The 26830-nt window shown below is 37.2% G+C and overlaps 1 protein-coding gene across 1 annotated transcript in view; it reads right to left on the bottom strand.

The window, feature by feature from the left end:
- CNTNAP5 (contactin associated protein family member 5) overlaps positions 1-26830 on the bottom strand; it is an 875887-nt gene that overhangs the window by 801861 nt on the left and 47196 nt on the right. The gene's annotated exons all lie outside the window — the stretch shown is intronic.

Raw genomic sequence — 26830 nt, 5'->3', positions numbered from 1 at the left:
ATTTGAATTTATGTAATGAGGTTAGGAAGAAAAGCAGAAAATAGTTAGCTTTCTCATTGCTTCCAGGTCCGCCTCTGTGACTTCTGTTGGTGTTATCATTTCTCTACAGCAGCAGCGTAAACTGAGCTCCAAGGAGATTGAGTGACTTGCCTGAAGTGAGGCTACAAAGCCAATGAATGGGCAGAGTGGGATGAAGAGCCTGGTCACTGAACTTCTGGCGCTGTGTTCCTTTCATCTGCAAAATCTGCCAGGGTCGAGGAGATAATTATCCCCTGAGGATGATGTACAGGTCTTTGTTTTATTATTCAGCAATTTTAGCTGGTAGTTTCTTCATTTATTTCATTTAGAGGTTTACTTACTATTACTTTTTTCTTTCTTTGAAAAGTGGCCTGAGGGACTTGGATTAGTTTCTGTGTCAGTGGCATTGCTTTTAATATTTGCAAAAGAGAACGTAAAGGTCACTTTAAGAAATACAATGTATTTTACTTCCTTAATATTTAATTCTGGTTCAGGGGGTGGTGGAAGGAATTTGGAAGCCTCAGCATTTAGGAGTTCAGTTTACGGGGAGGTCACAGAGCCACATCTGCAGTGGATCCTAGAAGATGTGCGGGCAAGCGTCTCTGGAGCTGGTTGGGGACAGTTAGTGATACGCTGTCAGAAACCCCACCAGCCTATGAGAGAGGCAACTCAGGCACCAGGAAGCTATGGCTGGTGTCAGACAGAACTACAGATTCACATTAAGAAGAGTGAATGTCTGATAAAATCAACCTTTTCTGTTTGGAGAAAGGCCTGGCATCAGTGATCAGTGTGAAACGGCCATTTAGGCACCCCAGGCTGTTAACATTGAATTGCAGTTTCTGTCTTCCTCCCAGTGTTAAGTGCATATTGGAGCAGTCTCCAGACATTCTGATGCGTGAGCTGATTAGGGCTGAAGTGAGTGAATAGCTGAAATAAATAACTTTACAACTTAACTTGGGGATCTTTTCTTATAAGCAGAGAAAAAGCCTTACCTGGACTTCCTTTTTAGTGCCTACCTCTGGGCCAAGTCATATGTTAAAAGGAGGCCTCCATGGATGTGTGGGATTCGTGGTGTAAATTCCTAAACCACCTTCAGATATGCCTGCCTTGTCTGGTTGCACCATCCCTTCCCTACTCTTTCCTAGGATTCTTTGCCCCTTTCCAGCTTTGGTCTTCCTGGTTAACCTAGGTCAGACCCAGGTCAGCACCTCATTAGAGGTCAACAGTAGCCAGACAAGGAAGGATTCTTATTAATGAGTTTGGGATCTGAAATCAGACTGGATTTGAGTTGTGAAGTCTTCTACTTAGTGAGTAGAAGACAAGTTTGCACAAAATTATTTAACTTTTCTTAGTTTTGTTATAATGAAAATACAATATTATACAGTAAAGGACTTAAGCCATCTACATCTTACATAAGTGATTAAAAATGTCACCTATAATTATTTTCATGGTCCTGAGCAACATGATTATTGTGACTCTTCCCAGCATTCCCGTATCTCCTTAATACCTGTGGTGATCAAGGGTTGGCCAAGTTCTATGGGTCCTTTCACTTTCTAGCTAAACCACGGGTGATTAGAAGGGAGTGTTTAAGACATTTCCAAAGCTGATCCTTTATTCTCTTTTTCAGCTGCATCTATTCAAGGATCGTAAATCAAGAATTGATAATCATAATTGTTGATTTTTCTGCTCCATTTCCCAAATATCAACTTTATTTTTAATTTTTATTTATTTGTTTAATATTTTTGAGACAGTCTCACTTTGTCATCCTGGCTGGAGTGCAGTGGTATAATCTTGGTTCACTGCAACCTCCACCTCCTGGGTTCAAATGATTCTAGTGCCTCAGCCTTCCTAGTAGCTGGGATTATAGGCCTATGCCACCATGCCTAATTTTTGTATTTTCAGTAGAGACCAGGCTTTGCTTTGTTGGCCAAGCTGGTCTCAAACTCCTGGTCTCAAGTGATCTGCCTGCCTCAACCTCCCAAAATGCTGGGATTACAGGCATGAGCCACTGTGCTCAGCCAAATTTATTTTATTCTCAAGGAGAAAGTTAGTGTGATACAGCATACAGACCTAAAGAAAAAAATTCCAGTCTGAACAATGATAGATTTGAATCCTGAATTGAATACTTACTTATTATACTTGTTAGTTATTGTATGCAATTTCTAATATAATACTTTATTTTTCTGAGCTTATATTTTTCCACAAGCAAAGCAGTTTTGTGATATAGTTTGGAGACTGGCCTTCCAAATCCCACGCTGAATGGTAATCCTCAATGTTGGAGGTGGGGCCTAGTGGGAGGTGTTTGAGTCACAGGGGTGGACTCTCGTGAACAGTTTAGCACCATCCTCTTGGTGCCATCCCTGAGATAGTGACTTATCATGGAGTCTGGTTCTTTAAAAGTGTGTGTCTTCTCCACCCCTCTTACCCCTGCTCTTGCCATGTGAAGTGCCTGTTCCTGCTTTTCCTTCCACTATGATTGAAGTGTCCCGAGGCCTGCCCAAAAGCAGAAGCTGCTATGCTTCCTATACAGGCTTTTGAACTGGGCAAATTAAACTTCATTTCTTATAAATTATCCAGCCCCAGTTATTGCTTTATTCCATTGCAAAAACAACCTAATACAGTGATATAGGTTGGATCTGTGTCCCCATCTAATCTCATGTCAAAATGTTACCCCCAGTGTTGGAAGTGGAGCCCTGTGGGACGTGATTGAATCAGGTGAATGGAGCTCTCATGAGTGAGTTAGCACCATCCCTTTGGTGCTGTTCTTGTGATAGAATTCTTACGAGATCCGGTTGTTTAAAAGCGTGTGGTACCTGCCCTTTTGTTCTCTTAGTCCTGTTCTTGCAACATAAGCTGCCTGCCCCTCTTCTGCCTTCCTCCATGAGCAAAAGCTGCCTTAGGTCTCCCTGGAAGCAGATGCTGCTATTCTTCCTGTACAGCCTGCAGAACTGTGAGCCAATCAAACCCCTTTTCTTCATCAATTACCCAGTTTCGGATACTTCTTTTTAGCAATGCAAGAATAAACTAGTACATATGGCTCAATAATCTCAAACTCATAAGTCATACTGAGATTAGAACTGGATTCAAAGTACCATACCGAGGGTCTGATACATAATTCCATCTGTCACTTTTTGACAGAGCTGTGCTGGACACTAGGGTACAGGTGAATATGACAGATTTTGCTCTAAGGAATTTCACTACTTGGTGAATTATAGATGCACAAACGAGGTAGTTATTGTCGTCAGTAAGTATGAAGACAGATGTAAGCCCCTCCCGCTCTAGAGACCCAGAGGAGCGGTATCTGACTTAAGCTGTGTGCTGTGCAGAGTCATCCGGGATTTGGGAATAGTTGAATCAAAGCTGAAAGAGTTGTGTAGGTGTAGAGAGCATAAAGGACATTCCAGATGGGAGAAGAGAGTAAGTGAAGCCCTGAAATTGAAGGGTGCAGACGAACAATGAAACCATCAATATCATTGGAGCTTACAGAGTAAGGATGGATGTGTGGGGCATGAGTCTGAAGAGACCGGCAGATCTTGAGTTATGAAGGTCCTTGAGCACTGCACAAAGGAGCTTGGGCTTAATTTATAACAATAAGGAGATATTGACAGTCACAGGAATTAGTAAATGGCAGATGTTATTTTATTATTATTATTGCTGTTAATCAGGCAGTTGGTGCAGTGTCTTCAGGCTGGTAACTGATGCTGCATACACAGGATCAATTTCCTCATGTATATGGTATCACTGCAGTGGAGCTCCTGACACTTTACCCCCCTTTTTGATGTTTCCCAAAGAAATAAAGTCAGACTGTCTGAAGCTCTAAGCCATTTCTCAATCTGGCATCGTACCAGTTTGTTTGTTTTTTCTTAACATCAGGTATAAAGAATATGGCTCAGGCTCAGGTGGGGTTGCCAGGAGACAAAACCTAAATCTAACACTAGTTATTCCCCTGGAAATTTTTTTTTAACCTGTGTCTTAGTGTCCTCATCTGTAAAATGGAGATATTAATAACATACCACTTTTTACGGTTGCTCTGAGGATTATGATTTATTTACTTCATGTAATATCATCGGAACCATCTCTAGCCCACAGTATGCATTCATTAAAGCAACTAGCTATTAATATCTTAAGTTGTGCTGATCCTTCCACCCCCACTGTGAGTACAGTGCACCCTTGAACAACAGAGGCGGAACTGCATGGATCTACTAATACGCAAATTTTCTTCCACTTTTGCCCCCCCTCCATATCAAGACCAGTTCCCCCCTCTTCCTCCTCAGACTACTCAGCATGGAAAAAATGAGGATGAGGACCTTTGTCAGGATCTAATTCCAGTATAAAAAAATTGGTAAATATGTTTGATTTTTCTTTTGATATTCTTAGTACCATTTTCTTTACTGTAACCCACTTTATTATAAGAACACATTAAATAACACATATAACGCACAGATGTGTTAACCAACTGTTTATGTGATCACTGAGGCTTCTGGTCAATAATAAGCTATTATTAATAGCAGTTAAGCTTTTTGGGAGTCAAAAGTTATGTGTAAATTTTTGACTGGGGTGGGGTGGCCTCCCAAACCCTGCCATGTTCAAGAGTCAACTGTACGTGCTTCAGAGGCCATCTTGACTGCTCTTCAAGTTAGAGTATAGAGAAATAATCGCAAAGGGCCAGCTCATTCCTGCAAGGTGGTTCATGCTAAGGACCATACAGGCTCTGGGGTGCCAGAATGTCCTTATAGTGAGGTTTGGTTCCAAGGTGAGAGTGGTGAGGGGATGAGAGAGGAGAGTATTTGTTTTAGTCTGTGATTTCAGAACATGCCGACTGTTTTACTTTGTGCATTTATTTGGTTGTTAATATGATGAAAATGTCTTGATGTCATCAAAGTGTATAGAGGTTGAGATGATGAAAGCAACATCTTCGTGGTGGAGATGGAATTGGGGTAGGATACTGTGACAGAGCTTTAGAATGCGCACTTTAGAATCAGATTGTCTGTGTCAAGATCCCACCCAAAGCCTTCGTTAGTTTGGCAGTTCCTGGGCACATCAGGTAACTTCTACATGGCTCATCTGAAAAATAAGAATGCCTAAAACCTTTTTCTCATAGGGATATGGTGAGAATCTGAGGAGATAATATCTGTGAACATGCTTTCCAAGCTCTTAAAGAACACCAAAATTCTAATTATTATTAGGAATGGGTCATGTTTGGATGGCAGTTGAGTAGAAGAATAGTCCAGTCCAACAAATAAAGTAGTACATTAAAAGATCTGGGGTAGGGCGCAATGGCTCATGCCTGTAATCCCAGCACTTTGGGAGGCCAAGGTGGGTGGATTGCCGGAGCTCAGGTGTTTGAGCCTGGACAACACGGTGAAACCCCATCTCTACTAAAATACAAAAAATCAGTCTGGTGTGGTGGCACGCCCCTCTAGTCCCAGCTATTCGGGAGGCTGAGGCAGGGGAATTGCTAGAACCCGGGAAGCGGAGGTTGCAGTGAGCCGAGATCACTCCAGAGAGATCACTTTCAGAGTGAGACTCTGTCTCTGAAAAAAAAAAAAAAAAAAAAAAAAGATTTGGCTTATTTGGGGTACAGAGAGGAAAACAATTTTCCCAGAACTAGTGAATACAGTTCCCCAAATAATTTGTTGGAATGAATATGATATGCCTCCTATATTTGAAGAGAGTACAGGCTATTTTTGGAGACAAACATGTGAAGGCCATGTGAGAGAGTTTATGATAGGGAGTATAAAGGAAGTGCATTTAGAAATGAATGTCTAGTCCCCCAAAGAATGGATGTAAAGTTGCCAGAAATTGAGTTGATTAAACTGGCAAGAAGGAGCTATTAAAAATTTTTGCATGAGAGTGATGAAATAAAACTGTATTTTTTCATGCACACCTCTTGCCCTAAGAGATTTCCCTATAATCCTTTCAGCAGGGCTCCCATATGTTTCTATAAATGAGTTTTGATAAATAGAAATAAAATAAGAAGAAAATTAACACTAGTAGAGCAGAATATTCATCTAAGCACAAATGGGATTTAAAGACTAGTGAATGTTAAATTACTTACAGGGCAAGAATCCTGGAATTGTTTGGAGCTACACGATGCAATAGTGGGGTGTAATTACTTCATGTTTGTGTATGTCGAGGAAAATAAGAACATATTAGAATATCTTTTGAGGGTAGCATGGGAAAGAATGGTCAGGGACCCACTGAGAAAAATCTTTAAGAGCCGTTTGGAGACAGGGGGGCTTAGCTTTGAATTCCTATTCTGCAATCTGTTCACTATGTTGAGTGATTGACTACTTTTATATCTAAGCCTCAACTTATTCGTCTAAAATGTGGGGCTAATTATGTTTGTCTCATAAGGTTGTTAAACATTAACTGAAGATTTAAAAAAGAATTAAAATGATTGTCACACATTGTGCGTTTAATAAATGTTGGCTGGCACAAACCAAAAATTCAGAATAGAAGAAAAAAATGCATACAAAAATGAAAAAAAAATCAAGGCAATTTAAAAGAACCGAGTCCTAAAATATGACACTGACCTCATTGGGAAGCAACAGAAGAGATATTCATTCATCACTTTTTTAGAAACAATGTACCAAGTGTCAAACAGCCTACAGGCACTTTCCTGTGGAAGCAGTGATGGTAGGGTTAGCTTCCAGCCTTCTCAGGAGCTCCCGGGAAAGGGAAAGAACCAGATAAGGAAATTGGCAATTGCATTTTTTTTATTTTAATTTTAAGTTCTGGGATACATGTGCAGAACATGCAGATTTGTTACATAGGTGTACACATGCCATGGTGGTTTGCTGCACCTGCCAACCCATCTTTTAGGTCATCTAGGTTTTAAGCCCCACACATATTAGGTATATGTCCTCATGCTCTCCCTTCCCTAGCCCTCCATCCCGATAGGCCCCAGTGTGTGATGTTCCCCTTCCTGTGTCCGTGTCTTCTTATTGTTCAACTCCCACTTATTAGTGAGAACATGTAGTGTTTGGTTTTCTGCTCCTGTGTTAGTCTGCTGAGAATGATGGTTTGCGGCTTCATCCATGTCCCTGCAAAGGACATGAACTAATTCGTTCTTATGGCTGCCTAGTATTCCATGGTGTATATATGCCACATTTTCTTTATCCAGTCTATCCTTGATGAGTATTTGGGTTGGTTCTAAGTCTTTGCTATTGTACTAGTGCTGCAATACACATACCCAAAGGTTTATAAATCATTCCTCTATAAAGATACATCCAGGGCAACTTTTAAAAGGTAAAATCCTACAGAAGCACTGAGGGCAGCAGTGCCCATCCTGGCGGATTCTTCCTGTGGCTCTCAGTGTGTTGATTTTCCTTGTTCTGTTCCATAGTCTCACACTGACCCCTAGCAAAGCAGTCATCTCTTATCAGCCAGCAACACTAACCTGGAGAGGGTTGCCTTCAGAGATGGTGCCCATCTCACCCTAAAACTGCATGCCTCCAACAAGAAAATCTTTAGCCTCCACACCAGTTCCTATAGTGCCATTAGAAATTAAGAAAAAAAAAGTGCCCCTTTCTAAACAGATTTTGCCTTTATATAAAAGTGATTTTATTATGTATGTATTGATTAAAACAAACAAAATACTCAAGCAAACATGAAACTTTGAGTTTATCAATAAAGAACATGGTTGCTATGAATGTATTAGACCAATCTATGACATTTGCAATGGGGGTGATGGCCTCTTCGCCCAGGAACCCTTATGCAGTTCACCTGACAACAGCATATTAATAGCCCTGACAAATTCTACTAACCTTGTTTTCAGATGAAGAAAACAGAGTTTAGGTAGATCAGCAGAATTGCTCCAAATCATGATTTTTGAAAAGGAGCAGAAGTTAAATGCACATGGGACAGATTTCAAAGTTCCTCCTATTGCTGCACTCTGAAATGCTGATTATTGCAGGTTAGAAAGTGTTATTTACTTCTGGTGATCATTTCTGCCCTTTGCTGAAAAGAAGAAACAATTTGAGTTTGCACGTTTAGACCATCCCCTTTATACACACATCAGCCTTCTTTGATTTATTGTGCTAAAACACTTTCAATTCATTAGGCATTCCCCCTCTTTAGTCTGTGTTTCAAAACTCATTATTCAACATTTATCTACACCAACTGTAGTTGCCATCCATTTGCTCTCTATTAGCCTGAGGTGCCCAAATGAGCAAATTTCTCCTCTATCAGAATGCATTGTGCCTCATTACTTGTTGTTTTCTCATAATTTAGTAGCATCCGCAAATTTTCAAACTTGGCTTTAAACACTGAGGCTGTGATATCCTTTATACAAATCATGCAAGATAATACTGAGTTGAAATAAGCGTCATCTTTACTTTCACCTCTATCAAGCTGACATGCAAATGCAATGCAATTACCATTGTAGTCCATATTCCATGAGTATTTTCTCTATCTTATACCCAAGTATGGAGATTAGAGAGAGTAAAAAAATAAATTAGAGCTAGAGATTTGCAAGATGAAATATCAGCTGTGGCTTCCTTGGGCTTTACCATACTTAACAACATCAAGTATGCTTTATTTATTCATATGACTTTGGGTGCCCATTCCTCCTAAAAACAAAAAAGACCTCATTATCTCATACATGAACTTGAAAACATCTAGTGTCTAGTCATTCATATTCAGGCATTTACCAAGAATCATTAAGAATTCATCTAATACAAAATCCGTTCTGAGTTGTCTGTGCTTTAATAATCATCACTCCTTCAAAATGCAAGTCAAGCAATCACAATAGGAACTGTCCATTGAATTGATCGTGTGCCAGCCTCTTCTAGAGGCTTTATATATATTTACTATTCATCACCACAAGCTCTCAAGTAGCTATTATTAGTTCCCATTTCACAGATGAGGTCATGGAGGGTAAGAAAGGCTAACGGACTTGCCAATTTCACATTGCAAGAATGTACCAGTTGTTTGTCAGCTTCATAGGCCTTGGTCTAGCCAATAAACAGTGCAGGCTGTTATATTATCATTATGAGATATAAAACATAAACATGGCTTTATACAGTGCTCTGTTCACATGCAGCCTCTGGAGAAATGGCTACTGGTTCTTAAAATCACAAAATATGTGCTCCAACAAGCAACTGATTCATTTTAAATGTGTAAACACTGACTTTTGTGGCCAACCATGAACTTCTCTTTGCTTTAGGCATCAGGAAGCCAGATGCAAAGTTCAATACTTACTGCTCATATTACTGTTAGCATTATTATTTTCCTGTTTTTTTTTTTGCATCATGATTTTTATCGTGTTTATTATTGTGAACTATTTGTTCTTTGTTATTCCACCTCAAACAATCTTTGGACTTAGGCAGTGAAAATTATATTAAAAAGCAAGGGACAAGCATAGATACAGAGGCAAGGGGACAAATCTTGGTACCTCAGTCTCCATGGCCTTCAAATTCCAAATATTGGAAATTAAATAGGAAAGTAACTACTTCCTACCATTGGCAAACATCTGAGTTATTGAATTATGGCAAGGAGAAAAATGCTGTTGAGGAAACCTGAGATCCAGCCCAGCTCTACTTCTCTCTAGTCTCAGCGACTCCTGGATACCTCTCACTAAATTCACCTTTTTGTCATCTCATTTATACAGAAAGGATTGAACTTCATCCTTCAGGGTTGGCAAACTTTAGTCCAAATGTGACTCGTGGGCTATATTTGTGCAGCCTGCAACCTAAGAATGTTTGTTTACTCTTTCAAGGGTGCAGGAGGAAGAGCAGCAGCAACAACAGTAATGGGGATGATACATGGCCTGCGAAGCCTAAAGTATTTACTATCCAATCCTTTACAAAGTTTGCCAACCCCCGGACTAATGATGGCTATGGTCTCCTTCTTTTTTTTTTCAATTGCATTTTAGGTTTTGGGGTACATGTGAAGAACATGCAAGATAGTTGCATAGGTACACACATGGCAGTGTGATTTGCTGCCTTCCTCCCCATCACCTATATCTGGCATTTCTCCCCATGCTCCCTCTCCCCAACTCCCCACTCCCGGCTGTCCCTCCCCTAATTTCCCCCAACAGACCATTGTGTGTGTGTGATGCTCCCCTCCCTGTGTTCATGTGTTCTCATTGTTCAACACTCACCTATGAGTGAGAACATGAGGTGTTTGATTTTCTGTTCTTGTGTCAGTTTGCTGAGAATGATGGTTTCCAAATTCATCCACGTCCCTACAAAGGACACAAACTGATCATTTTTTATGGCTGCATAGTATTTCATGGTGTATATGTGCCACATTTTTCCTCTCCAGTCTATCTTTGATGAGCATTCGGGTTGGTTCCAGGTCTTTGCTATTGTAGACAGTGCTGCAATGAACATTCGTGTGCATGTGTCTTTTTAGTAGAACAAATTATAATCCTTTGGATATATACACAGTAATGCGATTGCTGGGTCAAATGCAATTTCTATTTCTAGGTCCTTGAAGAATTGCCACACTGTGGACTGCATTCTCCCCACAGAGCCATAACTCCGGGTATACTCTAATAGGCTATCTCTAAATAAATCTCGTCACCTTTCTGTATCTTTGTTTATCCCATTGTATAATGGGTATATTGTAAGAATGTCTTGGAAAGGACAGTTATAAAGCCCAGAAAAAGATTCTAGAGTTAAAGGAAAAAGGAGGGGTGCTCAGAAAGTATAATATGATAGAAAGATAGGGGCCATCAGAAGTGATGTGGGGAATTACCATCATCTGAGTTCAAAAGGGCACCAGCCTGGATCCACTCAAATATGGTACATAAGCCAAGGATATGCCATATGCAAAGCAGAAGGATACACATTCCCCAGAAATTTCAGGTACTGTGTATTTGACCTACTTTTTGTTTTTAATTCAGCCAGCTGGCTCAGCAGAAGCCATCTGCACTATCACAGGCACCAGCAGCTCCTAGCTGTTTTTACCAAAGAATCTCAGAGCACAGAGTTTGTTATCTGACTTTATAGATTGAGGACCACTGACCTATTTCAGGGTCCAGATCAAATGTATTTCTATAAATATGTGTGGGGTCTCTCCAGGAACATGTTAGAACTCTCAAGGTAAACTCAATCCTTCCAGTCACCTGTGCTTTCTTTTCCCTTTGAAAAACACTGCCATTCATCCGGGGATATAAACTCACAGTTATTGGAAACCTACTGTGGACTAGAGTCTTTGCATATTCTATTCATTGAATTTGCTGGCAACCCCATTTTCATGACAGTAAAACTGAGGTTCAGAGTGGCAAAAACTAAGAAGTGATGAGGTCACGACTGCAAGTGTCTGTGCCATGTGGCTTGCCAGGTTCTAGCAATTACCACAGTATGAATTTTGCATGTCATTTGTCTCTCCTTCTCTCATAGCTGTCCCTAACCCAAATCTGAGAAGCAATCCCTCAGGGCACCAAGTAAATCTTTCTCACTGTAGTTAACTAAATTGAGGCCTGGATGAACTCCCTCCATCCTAAATTTCTCTTTTTTACTGAAACCACACTTGTATACTGATCTATTACTTTTCCATTCAGGGGAAACATATACTCCCTCCTCATTATTTCCCCCTACCAGGCAAGGCCTCATTTATTTCAACTTCTCAAAGTCTCATATTTCTAATAGGTAAAAATTACAGCTGATAATACTGGGTTTAAAAAATTTTTCTTAAAGATAACAGAAAAGTTTCTCATATGATGGTGAACACAAGGGTAGACAATCAATACCTACTTCCTTCTTCTCTTTTTAAAGCTATCATTTGTAATTATATATCTCATGCAAGCCAGTGCTCCAATTCCATCATCTTATATTATTTCTTCCACAAAAACCACATGTCCAAATACAAGGTAAGTAACATAAAAGAAGAAAGCATATGTTTTGTTTCTTCTTCAGTTATCTTAGCCTTTTGGATCTTACAAAACATACAAGAACTAATCAATAAATACTTGATATTGATTAGAGTCTCATAGATAATGAGAAAATTCAATGGTCTTATCTTCAACCCTAGCTAAAGTAATCAATATAATCCCATAAAAATATTTGCTCTCAGGAAGTGCTTTGCAAGTTTTATTTATTCATAGTTTTATTGAAGGAAAGCAATATCCTTATCCAAAGTAATTGGTTCTTTCTTATTTTGAGAAAGGTCAGAAAAATTAGAACATGCCAAAACTGATTAATTTGCATAATTTTATAATCATCCTAAATTGTTTTTCAAAGTAGGTCACATGCCTCTGATAAATAAAGGATTATTTATTCAGAAAATGCTTTCTCACATGTAGGGTATTTTTGCTGATTTTACTTTATTTTCCTCATCCATACATTCACTCAATATTATTTCTTGAGGTCCTATGACATAATGGTTAATTCTGGTGCCAGGAATATAAAGATGGAAAGATTCAGTGCTTTCTTTCATTGATCCCACTCCCTGGGTGAAAGACAGACTAGCAGAGATGCCATCGCAATATTAGGTGATGTTCATAGTGACATATGTGCACTCTTAGCTCTAAAGTGTTTCACATCCCAAAGGCTGAGATTCAATCGATGTGCATGAAAAGGCTAGGATAACTAGGATAATAGTGAGGTCCAGGAATTCCAGGCATCCATTGCCCTTGTAAACATTCTGTTCTCATTTTAGAGCTATAATCAACTAAGGTTTTCAATTCAATGATAAACCAGTGAACTCACAGTCTTTTCTTAGTAGCAGAAAATGCAGAATAGAGCAAGATCTGTACTGGGAGGCTTATATTCTGAGTCCAAATCATTACCTTTTTGTGTAAATCAAATAACCTTTTTTAAATTTTAAATTCCATAATTTTAATAAATAATTTTTCCTTTAACCTTGTACAAGTATTCTAATGTTGGAGAATTATTTTCTCCAATGTTAGAATGCTTTGCAAAGCTTTTGCTACCTTGAAAGTATTAGAGAAATTAATGAATGGAGGGTTAAAAGCATAATGGAGCTGGTAAGCGAGCCACAGGTGGGCTTAAAATTTCAGCTCTCTCCTCCTCCATCTGTGAGCTGAGGCAAGTTTCCAAACCTTCCTGTGACCTGGGTACCTCATTTGTAAACCTGGAAAAAACACCATGAGAGTAGTAAAAAGTTGAAATGAGATGATCTAAGTCAAATGCCTAATGCAGAATAGTCCAACAAAATGTTTTTCTCCTTTTGTACTTCAAAAAAATCCGGGAGGTTTTTTTAGGTTCTGAGAAGATGTAGAAAATATGCTTTTCCCTCTTTTGCCCATTAATTACAATGGAGAATCTTGAACATTCTAATAAAAATAAACATGTGAAGACTGAAAACTGTAGAGAACACAGCTGATTGTCTAGGGAATTTGAGGCAGAACCCAGTGGTGCATGCCCTGAGTTTTGTTTTTCCCTCATTTATCTCTGAGTTGATGAAGCTGGAATCCAGAATTACTAACGAGGTAGATGAAAAGTTTCCCCAAACAAGCCTGTTTTCTCTGGGAGGTTGGCCAGGAAAATAGCAACCTAACAAGTCAGAAAACTTAAAAATAACTACTGTGACTGGTTAAACACCTAGAAAACATTGTGGCCCTATCTTTACCCATGCAAAGGCTGAGTGGGGAACCTGCACTTCCACGCCCATAAGAGTATCATGGTGCATCTGAGTGGTGTCAAAGCCAAGCAGGGAGTCAGGACTTTGAACGCACTGGCAGTAATATCCTCCCTACCAGCAATTCCAGGGCAGACTACATAGAAAGCCAGAATTCTCACTCCTGCTTAGCAGTAATCTGGACCCCACCAGTCAGGTTCCAATGGAGACTGAATAGAATGCATGGATTATTATAAACACTGGGCAGTTATGAAGTTACTTCCCACTTTGCTAGCACAGTGTAAAAAGAGCAAGTTAAAACAGAAGGTTTAAGTAAATGTCATGATCTCATAATATAAAAACATCCAAATTGGAATTCAAAATCAGTCATCATATTAAGAACCTAAGATCTTAAATAGTATGAAAAAACAATAAATGAATACATCAAAAGTGAAGGTAGAATGAGCCGACACAAAACTTGAAAAACAAGCATGCTAAAATGCTTCAATAATCAATTATGAACACACTTGAAAAAAATGAAAAACTAGAAAGCCTCACCAAAGAAATAGTATCAGCAAATAAGAAGAAGATTAAAAAAAAAAGAATCTGATGAAAATATTAAAACTAAAATAATAGAATTGTGATAAAATCCTCAGGGGATAGGCTTGATACTCTTAGCAGAAAAGGAGGTAGTGGAAAGAACACTGAAATTGGAAGATTAAACATTAAAACTTATCCAATCTGAAAGACAGAAAGTAGACTGAAGAAAAATTAATAGAACTTCAGTGACCAGGGGTCAATAAAAAAGGTTTTAAAATATGTGTCATCAGAGTTACAGAAGAAAGAGGGTGGGGCTGAAATAACTTGAATAATGGCTGAAGACAGAAACCTGCAGATTCAAGAAGCTGAGGAAACCAAAGATAGGATCAACCTAAATGAATCCATACCAAGACGCACCATACTTAAACTTCTGAAAACAAAGAAAAAATCTTGAAAGCCACCTGAGCAAAATAACACTCCATAATGGAAACAGAAGAAAACAAAACAATTCAAGGGACAATAGGTGTTCCATCAAAAACCATGGAGTCCAGAAAAAAAAAGACCACAATTACTTCAGTGTGGTTAAGAAAATAACAGTCAACCACAATCCTTTACCCAACAAAAATATTCTTTGAAAGTAAAGAGTAAACTCTAAAACCCTCAGATGAAGAAATCTAAGAAAACTTGTCACCAGTAGACCTATCCTAAAATAATGACTATACTCTGTTATCTAAATAGAAAGAAAGAAAAAATAAAGCAAGGAACTTTGTAGCATCAAGATGGTAGAAAGAACACAGCAAGTAAAAATGTGGGTAGATTCAGTAAGCTTCTGTTTTTCTCTTGAGTTTTCTAAATTACATTTGGGACATTTGAAATAAAAATTTCAATGCAGCATAATGTTTCAAGTGTATGCAGAGGAAATAATTAAAACAATTATATTACCAAAGGTGGAGGATAAAGGGGCACAAAAAGAAGTAAGGCTTCTGTATTTTATTCAGGCTGATAAAATGATAACACAAGGTAACCTGTGACAAATTGCTTGTGTATCATGGAGTGTAATAGCTAGGAGTTACTAATAAAGCTATATAAAGAGATATATTCAAAAGCACTCTAGATAAAGCAAAATGAAATTTTAAATAAATGTTTAAGTAATCCATGGGAAGTTGAGAAAAAGAAAGCAGAGAAGTGACAACCAGAAAACACTCAAAAACCAAATATCAAATGTTAAATTCTAATATAGTAAAACAAAATAAAATATAAATGGCCTAAGCTCACCATTTAAAAGACAGGGATTATCAGATAGGATTACAAACCATGACCCAACTATGCTCTTTACAAAATACTTACTAGAAATAAAACAAAATAGACAGGTTGAAATTAAGAAGGTGGAAAAAGATATCTCATGGAAGCATTAATCAAAGGAAACTAAGAGTGGCTATATTAATATCAGATAACATATCCAATCTTCAGAGCAAAGAAGTTTACCAGAATGACAGAGATGTATTATATTATGGGAGAAGGGTCAGTACTCCAAGAAGTGGTAGAAATTATAAAACTGTATACACCAAAAACAAAGCTGCAAACTATGTAGAAGAACTGAGAGAACTGATGAAACAGTTCTATCGACAGAACTGAAAGGAGAAATAGACAAATTCACAGTTGTAGTTTGAGACATCCACATCATTCTCTAAATAATAGATACAACAAGGAGACAGAAAATTAGTAAGTTTACAGAAGAACTCAACAACACTATTAACCAGCAGTCTTCAACTGCAACCCAATGTACATTATTTTCAAGTTTTCATTGAGTACGTGTCAAGACAGACCATATTGCGAGTGAACCTCAACAAATTTAAAATAATTGAAATTAAGTAGCATGTACTATTTGACAGCAATAGAATATCACAAAGGAAAACAAGAAAGGAAAGAAGGAAGAAAGAATAAAAAGAGAAATTAGCCCACTTAGTTTTAAAACTTATGTATTCAGTAATCAAGACTGTGATATTGGTAGAAAGAGGAACACATCAATCAATGAAAAAGAAAGACAAGATGGAAATAAACCCATACATATATGGAAGATTGATTTTTGACGACTCAAAAGCAATTCTGTAGAGAAAGGATATTTTTTAAAACTACAAAAGTTTTAGAAAAAATGGTTGACAATATTTGATATCTATAGTACTAGAAAAAGAGTACATAATCTGTGAAGCTGAATTCAACTTTACCCAAATTAAAACTTTAATTCTACAAAAGATTCTGTTCATGGGATTGGAAAACAAGTTACACATTGAAAGAAAATATTTTCAAGCAACATATCTAACAAAGGTTTAGTATCTAGTATATATTTAAAAAAAAACTCTGGAAACAACAGTAAGAATATCCAGTTACAACTGGGCAAATGACATAAAGAGAAATTTCATCAAACAGGATATTCAGATGGCAAATAAACACATTAAAGATGTCCAACACCATAATCCAGTAGATGAATTCAAATTAAAACCACAGTGAGATGTCAACAACAGCATCAGAATGTCTAAAATAAAATATAGTGACAACACCAAATGCTCGCTGGGATGTGGATCATTCATACATTGCTGGTAGAAATATAAAATGGTAGAGATACTTGGAATACAGTTTGACAGATTCTTTAAAAAGTATACATGCCCCTGCCATATGGCCCAACAACTGTACTCCTTGACATTTATTTCAGAGAAATAAAAAATTATGATTATACAAAACTTTGTACACAAATTTCACAGTCTTATTTATAATAGCTCAAAACTGGAACCAATGCAGTTTTCTTTTGACAGTGAATGGTTAAAGAAACTGTGGTACATCCATACCACAGAAAACTACGCAGCAATGAAAAGAAATGAGTAAAGGGAAAGCAAAGAAAAATAAAGAGGTGATACATGCAACTCTATGAATCGCTATGGAATTAATTTAATGATAAATGCCAATCTCAAAGGTTGCATTCTGTATGAGTCCATTTATATAACATTCATAATTGGACAAAAAATAGGGGATGGAGAACAGGTTAGTGATTGCCAGGTGTTGAGGCTGAGAAGAAATTGAGTATAAAAGGGCAATATAGGGGATTTGGTATTAATAGACATTTTCCCTCTTTTGGCACATTAATGTTATCATGGTTGTGATATTGTACTACAGGACAGTGCAAGATGTTGACACTGGGAGAAATGTAATGGGAACACAGGATTTCTTATTATTTCTTACAACTGCTTGTGAATCTACAATTAGCTCAAAATGAACAGGTCAATTAACATAAGGAGTGAGTGAGTCCTTACACTAGTCCTTCTTGTAAAAAACTTTGATCTTTTGCTCAATATCTTTATATAAAGGCACTCTCTTGCTATCACATCCCCTATCAAAGAAACACAAAGAGAATGCTCAAGAGCCATAAGAAAGTCTGCATCCTACAGCTGATTCATTCACATTTTCCGGAAGCAAGTTCCTCAGGCCTATGACTCAGAAAAGGAAGCTATAGTGGAAGGCTTACATTTTCCGGAGACAAGAAATTAACACCTTAGAGAAGCTTCCACAATTTAAAAGCTACTTAGACAAACCAGAGGAGCATCTAAAAGAAGGTTGCTAGGATGGAGAGCAGTCAGGAAATTGTTTCACATAAGAAGCAGTTAAGGAAGTTATAGATATTTTGCCTGGGGAAGAAAAATGTTGGCAGATCTATGCATTTGAAGGGCTGTTAGGTAAGACAAATAGGAGGCTTATTTCCTCTTACCCATAAAGAGTGTTTCCCAAAGGGTGGTTTTAACAGATGATTTTAGGTGGTGTAAGAGCTAACATATTTCATGTTAATTGTTATTTTCTCATTTAAATGTGTATTAGAAAAAATAAAACCAGTACATCTAGTAACACAATATTTTTACTTATAGTAGGGTGTATACATTCTCCATTAAAATATATCTAATTTTTGTAAGATAGTTTTTTTAAAAAGAATATAAGCAAATTAGAGTCCAGGTGATTTATGGCTACAATAATTTTGAAGCCTGCTTATGAATGCAGCTGTAAATCAGTATTGGAGACAAATGACTACTTATCACTAGAATCCTTCAATCACATATAACAAAACATGTCAAGGATGCTGCGGAAAGGGTTCTTATTATAGTTGGGGCCCTGGAAAAAGCATTCTCTTGATCTTCTCCTGATATTTTAGAATCTCAGGTTTCATGGATTTTTAAGGTTGTTCTTGAAGAAGCAGGGAAAATCAACTTATTGTATAATTGCTGCAGATAATACTAAAAATAATTATAATGGCATTATTTCAAGCCAAGAATAAGTAGTCAGCAAATTTCAGTCAAGGTATTTCCAAAATTGCTTATCTTTTGGACCACTGTCACTTTCTAGGAGCATTTTTTTTAGAATGGATTTAGGGATACTCTCAGTGTTTTCTATGCAATTGGTCCAGTGCAACTGGAAATGATTTTCAGTGTTCTTTCAGATGATTTTTGTGTGCAATCAATTCAGAAACGATGACTCTAGATTACATAAACAGAACACACCCACACTCACGCAGCGGTTCAGTCACTGGTGCTTTCACAAAGCCTGAGTTACAGTGTTCTTTCTGAGCCAGAAGGTATAATAATCCTGTCTTAGTTTATGGCAATTTGAAAGTCATTTGTTTAGACTGCAAGACTATTTATGGAACAAGACCATATTATACAGTTCATTTATCCTCCTGAATAATAGACAAATGCATATTTTTGAATGAAATTTAGCTTACTAAATATTTTACATTAACTTTCCTAAGACCGTCATTGTGTAATATAATAAATACTGGGTTTATAGGACTAGAACACTGGGTAGTGAGGGGCAGTTGGGAGAGAATATAAAATAAATTTAAGAAAAATATTATTTTAACTTAATCTCCATAGTATGTCTTTCCAAATAACTGAAAATACTTGGTGAGTTTCTTTTCCCTTGATCCATATTGAACAAAAATTACATGCAAACTTTGTACTTCATGTATTGATTGTACTTTTACAATGATAAGTAACAATTGCTGAGTGATCCTAATGTGCTAGACTCTCTTCTCAACTTTCTACAGGTAGAAGTTCACTTATTCTTCAACAGCCCTTGAGGTTAGCCATGTTTTATGGATAGGAAGACTGAAATATATCTGGCTAGTACGTGGCAGAGATGGGATTTGAACCCATGCATTTTGAGCATTAGGGAACTTGCATTTCAAACCTATGAGTCAGTGGCTTTCAAAGTTTCTTATCCATGTCCATCACATGAAATAAATTCCTCGTAGACAGCACACACACACACACACACACACGTATATATACACACATGCTCATACACACTCACATACACATGAATAAATATTTTTCCCTTGATAAAATGACAGAAACCACATGCTTCTGATATTTTCATCTATTTTATTTTTTAAAATGCTAGTCAATTCTCCCTAAACTGATTTCACAACTCATCAATTTATTGCAATGCCCTGTTTGAAAAGATTTGTACAAGTGCACTGTTTCAGTGAAGCAAAAAATCAGGAGTTCAGATAGATAAAAAGGATGCAGCCCTTATGTCTGAACACACAGATTGTAGGGGATTTAGAGGCTGAATGTGTGATATACATCAGGGCACACCACTGTGCTATGCCCAAAAGCCATGGACCAGAGCAGAGTGCCTGGAGCTTCGACACAAGCACAAAGTGTTGGGCTTTCTTGGAGGCCGGGTGATATGATGGGAAGAACATGGATGTTGGAGCCAGAAAACCAGAGTTTGAAGTCTGTTTCTGCCAATTACTGGCTGAGTGTTTTCAAGTAAATTAATGAATCCCTCTGAGATCAAATTTTCTGCCTATTACACCAGACTAATGTAACAGGTGTTTTTGCTGCCCCAAATCATCTACCTTTGCATGACTTATAACTTCAGCCACAGTTCCAGTGAACCTTTCACCTAAGCCCAGACTCACTCTGACAGTCCTGTTTATGAATCTAGTCCTGTGTCTTTTTTGAAGCACGAGGAGTTGCTAGATCCAACCACATGCATTTTGAGGAATTCTTACCCAGGGAGGTGATTTTCGGTTAGATATAACCACCGCTGTTTCCACTGCTGTTATATCAGTTAGATATAACACTGCTGTGTTCCACACAGATTTGTACGTGTGGAACAGGATAAATCTGGAGATTCCTCTCTACCTTTCACAGAGGTCCCACACAACTGGATTCCTATTGCCTTCAGAATCTGCTGGGCCATTCCCCGTATGTTGACCCTTCCTCCTTCCCTGCATCACTCTCAAGACACTCTTCCTCCTACTTCCTGGGATCACTTCACAAATAAAATAACTGTACCCAATTCCTTGTCTCAATGTATGCTATCAGAATAGCATGAATTAAAAGAGACAAAGCTGACATAACAGTTGTTTTGAGGATTAAGTGGGATTAAAGTATATTCTATCTTTAGTGGGTCATACTGCATAAGAGATGGCAAAAATTGTAAATTGTTTAAAATTGAAGATTCCATCACAGTCTGAAGATGATCTTTTGAAGAGTAAAGCCAATGTAATTAGGCCAAATCATAATTTGAAATTAAGAGTTAATATCATACTGCTACTATGTGGGAGAATTGGAATTGAAACCCAGGTCAGTCCATAGGTACATGCAACTAGGAATATGTTTATGGACTTTAACCCAGAATTATTCTTTCTAAGACTTTATTTAAAGAGTATAATTCAGGATGTGCACAAAAGAAATCATCATGCCTATATACAATAAGCTATTACAAACACATAACAAAATACATTTGCAGATGTAGAAAGACGTTCAGAACATATTGTTAAATAAAAATAACAGACTGCCATTCAATATGTAGATCACAATTCTAGTTTTAAACATATTATCTACATGGAAAAATGTATGTATAATCTTAATAAAACAAAATTTGATGGTTGTATGCTATAATTTGTAGAATTATTGTCCTTTCAAGGATTGAATCTGAGGTTTTAAGTGACATTTACTCCTTATTTTGTCTCTATATTTTGCAATATTTTATTTTCTGACTCAACATATATTGCTTAAGTTAACTTAACAAATAACACGTTTGACTTCACTGTCATTGTTCCTGCAACACCACAAGAAACTGCAGTGGATTTTGTGAGGAAGTGGTAAACCATGTCCAAATGCCCTCATTGTGTTCACTGGACCTTCCAACAAAGGAGCCCAAAGGAATAGTTTTCAGTTTGAATCTCTTTAGAGTACAGTCAAACTCCTAACTCACAAAAACCAATTCAAGTCAAGTTATATTACAAACTAGAGAGACTCTTGTCTGATTCTACCTACTTTCTGTAAAACTGGTATTAGAGACCATCTTATTTACCCGTATGTTTAATTGAGGACAAAGAATCAGGAGGACCAGCCTAAACACAGACATGATGGCACTGAAAGAACTCAAACAGTAAGGGAAAGGACTTTGAGATCTGACCCTGTGTGACAAATGGTTAGGGTTTCTGTAGTGAACCATCCTGGAGCAAGAGATGACCTATGTCAGCATATACTTTTCTATGTGCTTTGTTCATCAGACACTGCTATAGGGCCACAGGTAGACAGATTGTTTTTAAGAGAGGACAAAAAAATTGTAACAACACAAATGTCAGAGAAGTAGAGCTGGAGTTTGAATTTGGGACTTATCTCTAGTTTACCACACAGCTTAGCCTAGGAGAACAACCTATGGCCAAGTATCTCTTCCCAAATAAGGCTTATAATTCTGATTACAATTATCTGGTTATACCCATAAAATTAAAAGGGATACACCGAGACTTATTTAGAGGTATGTTGTCCAGGGTTTAGTTAATAAAGTGTCCTTCACAACAATGATTAGAGAACAGATTTTGGGAGACACTACAAAAGACTTCTGGATGTTATCAATCAATCAATCAATCAATAGCCTTTGTGGATAATTGTATATGCCACTGTGCCTCACTCTTTCAAGCCCTAATAATAAAATCTAATTTTTGCTTGACTTTTACATATATCAACCACTTTACAGTAACAATATTTTAATCTTCACTGATGTTGGTAATGAGAGTTCAAGCTTCTCTTTATATTATAAAGGAGGACACTAAGTTTCTGAAATGATCCTTGATCTAAGTCTCAGATATGGCAGATAATGGAGCTGTTTTTTTATAGGCAGACTATAGGTCTCAGACCTGGGCTGGTTTCTTTTATATTGTGCTGGCTCCAACTCCAGCACCATAATTCTGGAGCCATCACAAGCTAGCATCTCAGCTTTGCATGTACCAATTTGACCTGTCTTCTCCACTTTCATTGCCAGTTTTCAGAGGGAATAACAAACTGAAATCACATAAATTAGAAAGAAATTCTTGCCTTCCAAAACATGGCTGGTGTACTCTCCTGAAAATATGCAAATTCAAATGTGCTACCTGGGAAGAAAGTTGGGGTGCTATATAGTCCTCCTTTGCTGGCAGATTTTAGTGAGAAAAACTTCTAAGACACCAAGAGAGTGTTTCTGGTAAAAGCTCAGGAAAGTAGGACAGTTAAGAAAAAAGGAAAGCTTCAAAGTGTCAACCAAATTGCCATAATCAGGAAGTTGAAAAATACAAGAAAAAGCTTCAAACTGTGAACCTGTAGTACACTGTAGTATGATAATTGTTTTGGACTATAGTCTTTGAAAACAGTCTTATGTAAACTGAGTCTCGATAAACAGTTTCAAGAAATTTGAGTACTTGGAGACTGGTGTTAGCAGGAGGTACGGTTCTTGATGAACTAGAGCTTCTGTAAAACTAACTGTATTTTCCAGGAAGTATAATTGACTGAGATCACAGTCACAATTTGAGTGGAGACAAAAAATGTGAAGTCAGGGTTTGAAACCCAATCTGAGTCAAACAATGTGAAGTTAAGCTATCATACCTGTAGTGGGGCTGCCTGAGTTTTAAATTCTAAATCAGCCTTTACCACTTAATGCATATAATCATTGAGTTAATCATATAATCTTTCTCTGCCTCAATTTTCTTTTCCATACCATGGGCAAACTCACAGTTCCTGCTTCCTAGTATAGGCAATAGTCACTTTGGACACATTTCTGAGTTGCACAAACTTTACTTAATCACAGTTTAATTAAGTGACAAAGTCCTTCAAAAACATTCTTCCAATTTTAATTACTATCATATATTAATTTTGGGTAATGTCATTAAGTACAAACTTTGCACTAGCTCTTTAGTTCACAAATCACCACATATGTATCAGATGCACAGCATGACCAGTGGCCAGTCATATCACTTCTTTCAAAGTCTTTCAGTGATTGCTGACTGTGCATCTGCTAATCAGTCTACACACAGACAGCAAAATGTGTAGTTGTGTTGGTTCCTTCCTTCACAGTGGTAAATCTATGTGACATTTCACAAAAATTGATAATTGTAAAGGGGAACTGGGAAACAGAGACGAAAATGCAGCAAAGACATGAAAAATAACACTGGGAGTAAAATTCAAATGAAAGCCAAATGGAGACCAAACAGCCGACCTTGAAAACCTTGACATTTTGCCATTCAAGGGACTCTGACATGCAGGCTAAGAATTTAGCAAAGATGAACTTATCAACATAAATGAGAAAAGTAATTGTGACGGAAAGGTTGAAAATGTCCCAGAGTTACTGACAATGGCAAAAACTTCATATGAAAGAGATTCTCAGAGATATTTTGTGACATTGAAAGTGCAAGGGATAAACTGTTAGAAACTGATGACAACTTAGAAAGGAATAAGACAGGTCACCAAGGCTTAGAAAAGATGCCTGCTTTGTATAGTAAGTCATATGATGAAAAGAAGGCAAGCTAATCTAGCTATTTTAGGTAAATTTTTAAAACAAAGAAATAAAACACTTCAACTGTCAGTGTTTCTAATATGTTTAAGTTAGTGTGTACTGAATGCATATTAGTTATATTTTTCATATCCCTATACATTTATCCCCAACTGTAAAGAAAGTACATTTTTAATGTTTCACATCAATTTTTTTAAAAGCCAGAAAAATTTGCACTTTTTCATCTTGACTTTTGTGTTTGCTTTATACAGTTTCAGCTTTCACAGACAGAAGGAACATTGCCTGCATTGCCCGATGATTAAATCAGACAAACTATCCAAATGGGATAGCACTATGCTTTGCTCACAGTAAGTGATATTTAGGAATAATAATGATAGGAGTAATATTAGAAACTGCACAAACTAATAATAATGACAATAGATGATGATAATGATGATGGTGATGACAATGACTAATAAATCTGATGTCAAAGATTTTGCTGGAGATGCTAGACACAAGATGATTGAATTTATACAACCTGCTTTATCCATACCCTCCATTCCACATTTTCCACTCAGAAATATAGATCACAGGCTGGTAAGTGCTGTTTAGGAGTAAATATCCACGACCATGCTAAATGCCAAAGGGACAGGACAAGGATTCCTCTGGTCGCATCTGGTGTTTCTGCACTGTTTTCCATAGGCAGCTGCCTCACCTTGACTTTCCCTGCTCTCACATTGTCCCTTTAAAAAATTATTCTTAATTTTTGTGGGTACATAGTAGGTATATGTATTTGTGGGGTATATGAGGTACTTTGATATAAGCATGCCATCTGTAATAATCACATCATGGTAAATGGGGTATCCATCCCCTCAAGCATCTATTCTGTTACAAATAATCCAACTATAACGTTTTTGTTGTTTGGAAATATACCATCAAATCAAAGTCACCATGTTATATTACCAAAGACTACGTCTTATTCATTCTTTCTAGCTATGTTTTGTACCCATTAACCAGCACCCACTTCCACTACCCCCACTACCCTTCTTAGGAAAGATGATTTGATAATCATCTTTCTACTCTCTATATTCATGAGTTCAATTGCTTTAATTTTTTTGTTTTTTAGACGGAGTTTCGCTCCTGTTACCCAGGCTGGAGTGCAATGGCATGATCTCAGCTCACCACAACCTCTGCCTCCTCGGTTCAGGCAATTCTCCTGCCTCAGCCTCCCGAGTAGCTGGGATTACAGGCACGCGCCACTGTGTCCAGCTAATTTTTTGTATTTTTAGTAGAGATGGGGTTTCACCATGTTGACCAGGATGGTCTCGATCTCTTGACCTCGTGATCCACCTGCCTCGGCCTCCCAAAGTGCTAGGATTATGGGCATGAGCCACTGTGCCCGGCCCCAATTGCTTTAATTTTTAGCTCCCACAGATAAGTGAAAACATGCAAAGTTTGTCTTTCTGTGCCTTGCTTATTTCACTTAACATAATGACTTCCAGTTCCATCCGTGTTGTTGCAGATGACAGGGTCTCATTCTTTTTTATGTCTAAATAGTACTGCATTGCGTATATGTACCCGATTTTCTTCATCTATTCGTGTGTTGATAGACATTTGGGTTACTTCCAAATCTTAGCTGTTGTGAATATTGCTTTAATAAACATGGAAATTCAGGTATCTCTTCAATATATTAATTTCCTTCCTTTTGTGTATATACCCAGCGGTGGAATTGCTGAATCATATAATTGCTCTATTTTTAATTTTTTTAAAGAAGCTTCAAACTGTTCTCCATAGTGGTTGTACTTTTATACCATTCTCACAAATGGTATAAAAGGGTTCCCTTTTCTCCACATCCTTGCCAGCATTGGTTATTGCCTAACTTTTAGACAAAAGTCATTTTAACTGGGGTGAGATAATACCACATTTTATTTTTGCTTTTCATTTATCTAATGATAAATGATGTTGAGCACCTTTTCATATTCCTGTTTGTTATTTGTGTGTCTTCTTTGAGAAATGTCTATTCAGATATTTTGCTTATTTTTTTGACCAGATTATTAGCTTTTATCCTATAGGATTGTTTGCACTCTATGTGTTCTGATCATTAATCCCTTGTCAAATGGGTGGTTTGCAAATATGTTGTCACATTTTTTGGGTTGTCTCTTCACTTTGTTGATTGTTTCATTTGCTATGTAGAAGCTTTTATGATGTGATACCATTTGTCCATTTTTCCTCCATTTGCCTGTGTTTGTAAACTATTACTATAGAAAACCTTGCCAAGACCAATATCCTGGAGAGTTTCCCCAGTGTTTTCTTATAGTAGTTTCATAGTATAAGGTCTTTATTTAAGTCTTTAATTCATTTTGATTGGAATTGTTGTGTATGGTGAGGGATAGGGGTCTAGTTTCATTTTTCTGCATATGAATGTCCAGTTTTCCCAGCCCCATTTATTAAGGAGACTTACTTTTCTTCAATGTGCGTCCTTGAAACCTTGAGTTTACTTTAGATATATGAGTTTTTTTCTGGGTTCTCTATTCTGTTCCATTGGTCTATGTGTATGCTTTTATTCTAATACCATGCTGTTTGGGTTAGTATAGCTCTATAGTATTATTTGAAGTCCTGTAATGTGATTCCTCACATTTTTGCTCAGGATAGCTTTGGCTATTCTGGATCTTTTGTAATTACATGTAAATTTTAGGATTTTTTTTTCTATTTCTGTGAATAATGTCATTGGTATTTTGATAGGGATTGCACTGAATCTATAGATTGTTTTGGGTAATAGGGACATTTTAATAATATTAATTTATCTGATTCATGAATATAAACCACCTTTCCATTTTTTGGTGTCCTCTTTAATTTTCTTCACTAATATTTTATAGTATTCATTGTAGAGATCTTTCATGGTTTGGTTAATTTCTAGATATTCAATTTTATTTGTTGCTAC

Source organism: Callithrix jacchus, chromosome 6 (assembly GCF_049354715.1).
Source record: "Callithrix jacchus isolate 240 chromosome 6, calJac240_pri, whole genome shotgun sequence".
Taxonomy (NCBI): Eukaryota; Metazoa; Chordata; class Mammalia; order Primates; family Cebidae; genus Callithrix; species Callithrix jacchus.
The sequence above is the reverse complement of the archived record's forward strand: the minus strand, read 5'-3'. Positions and strand labels throughout refer to the sequence as shown.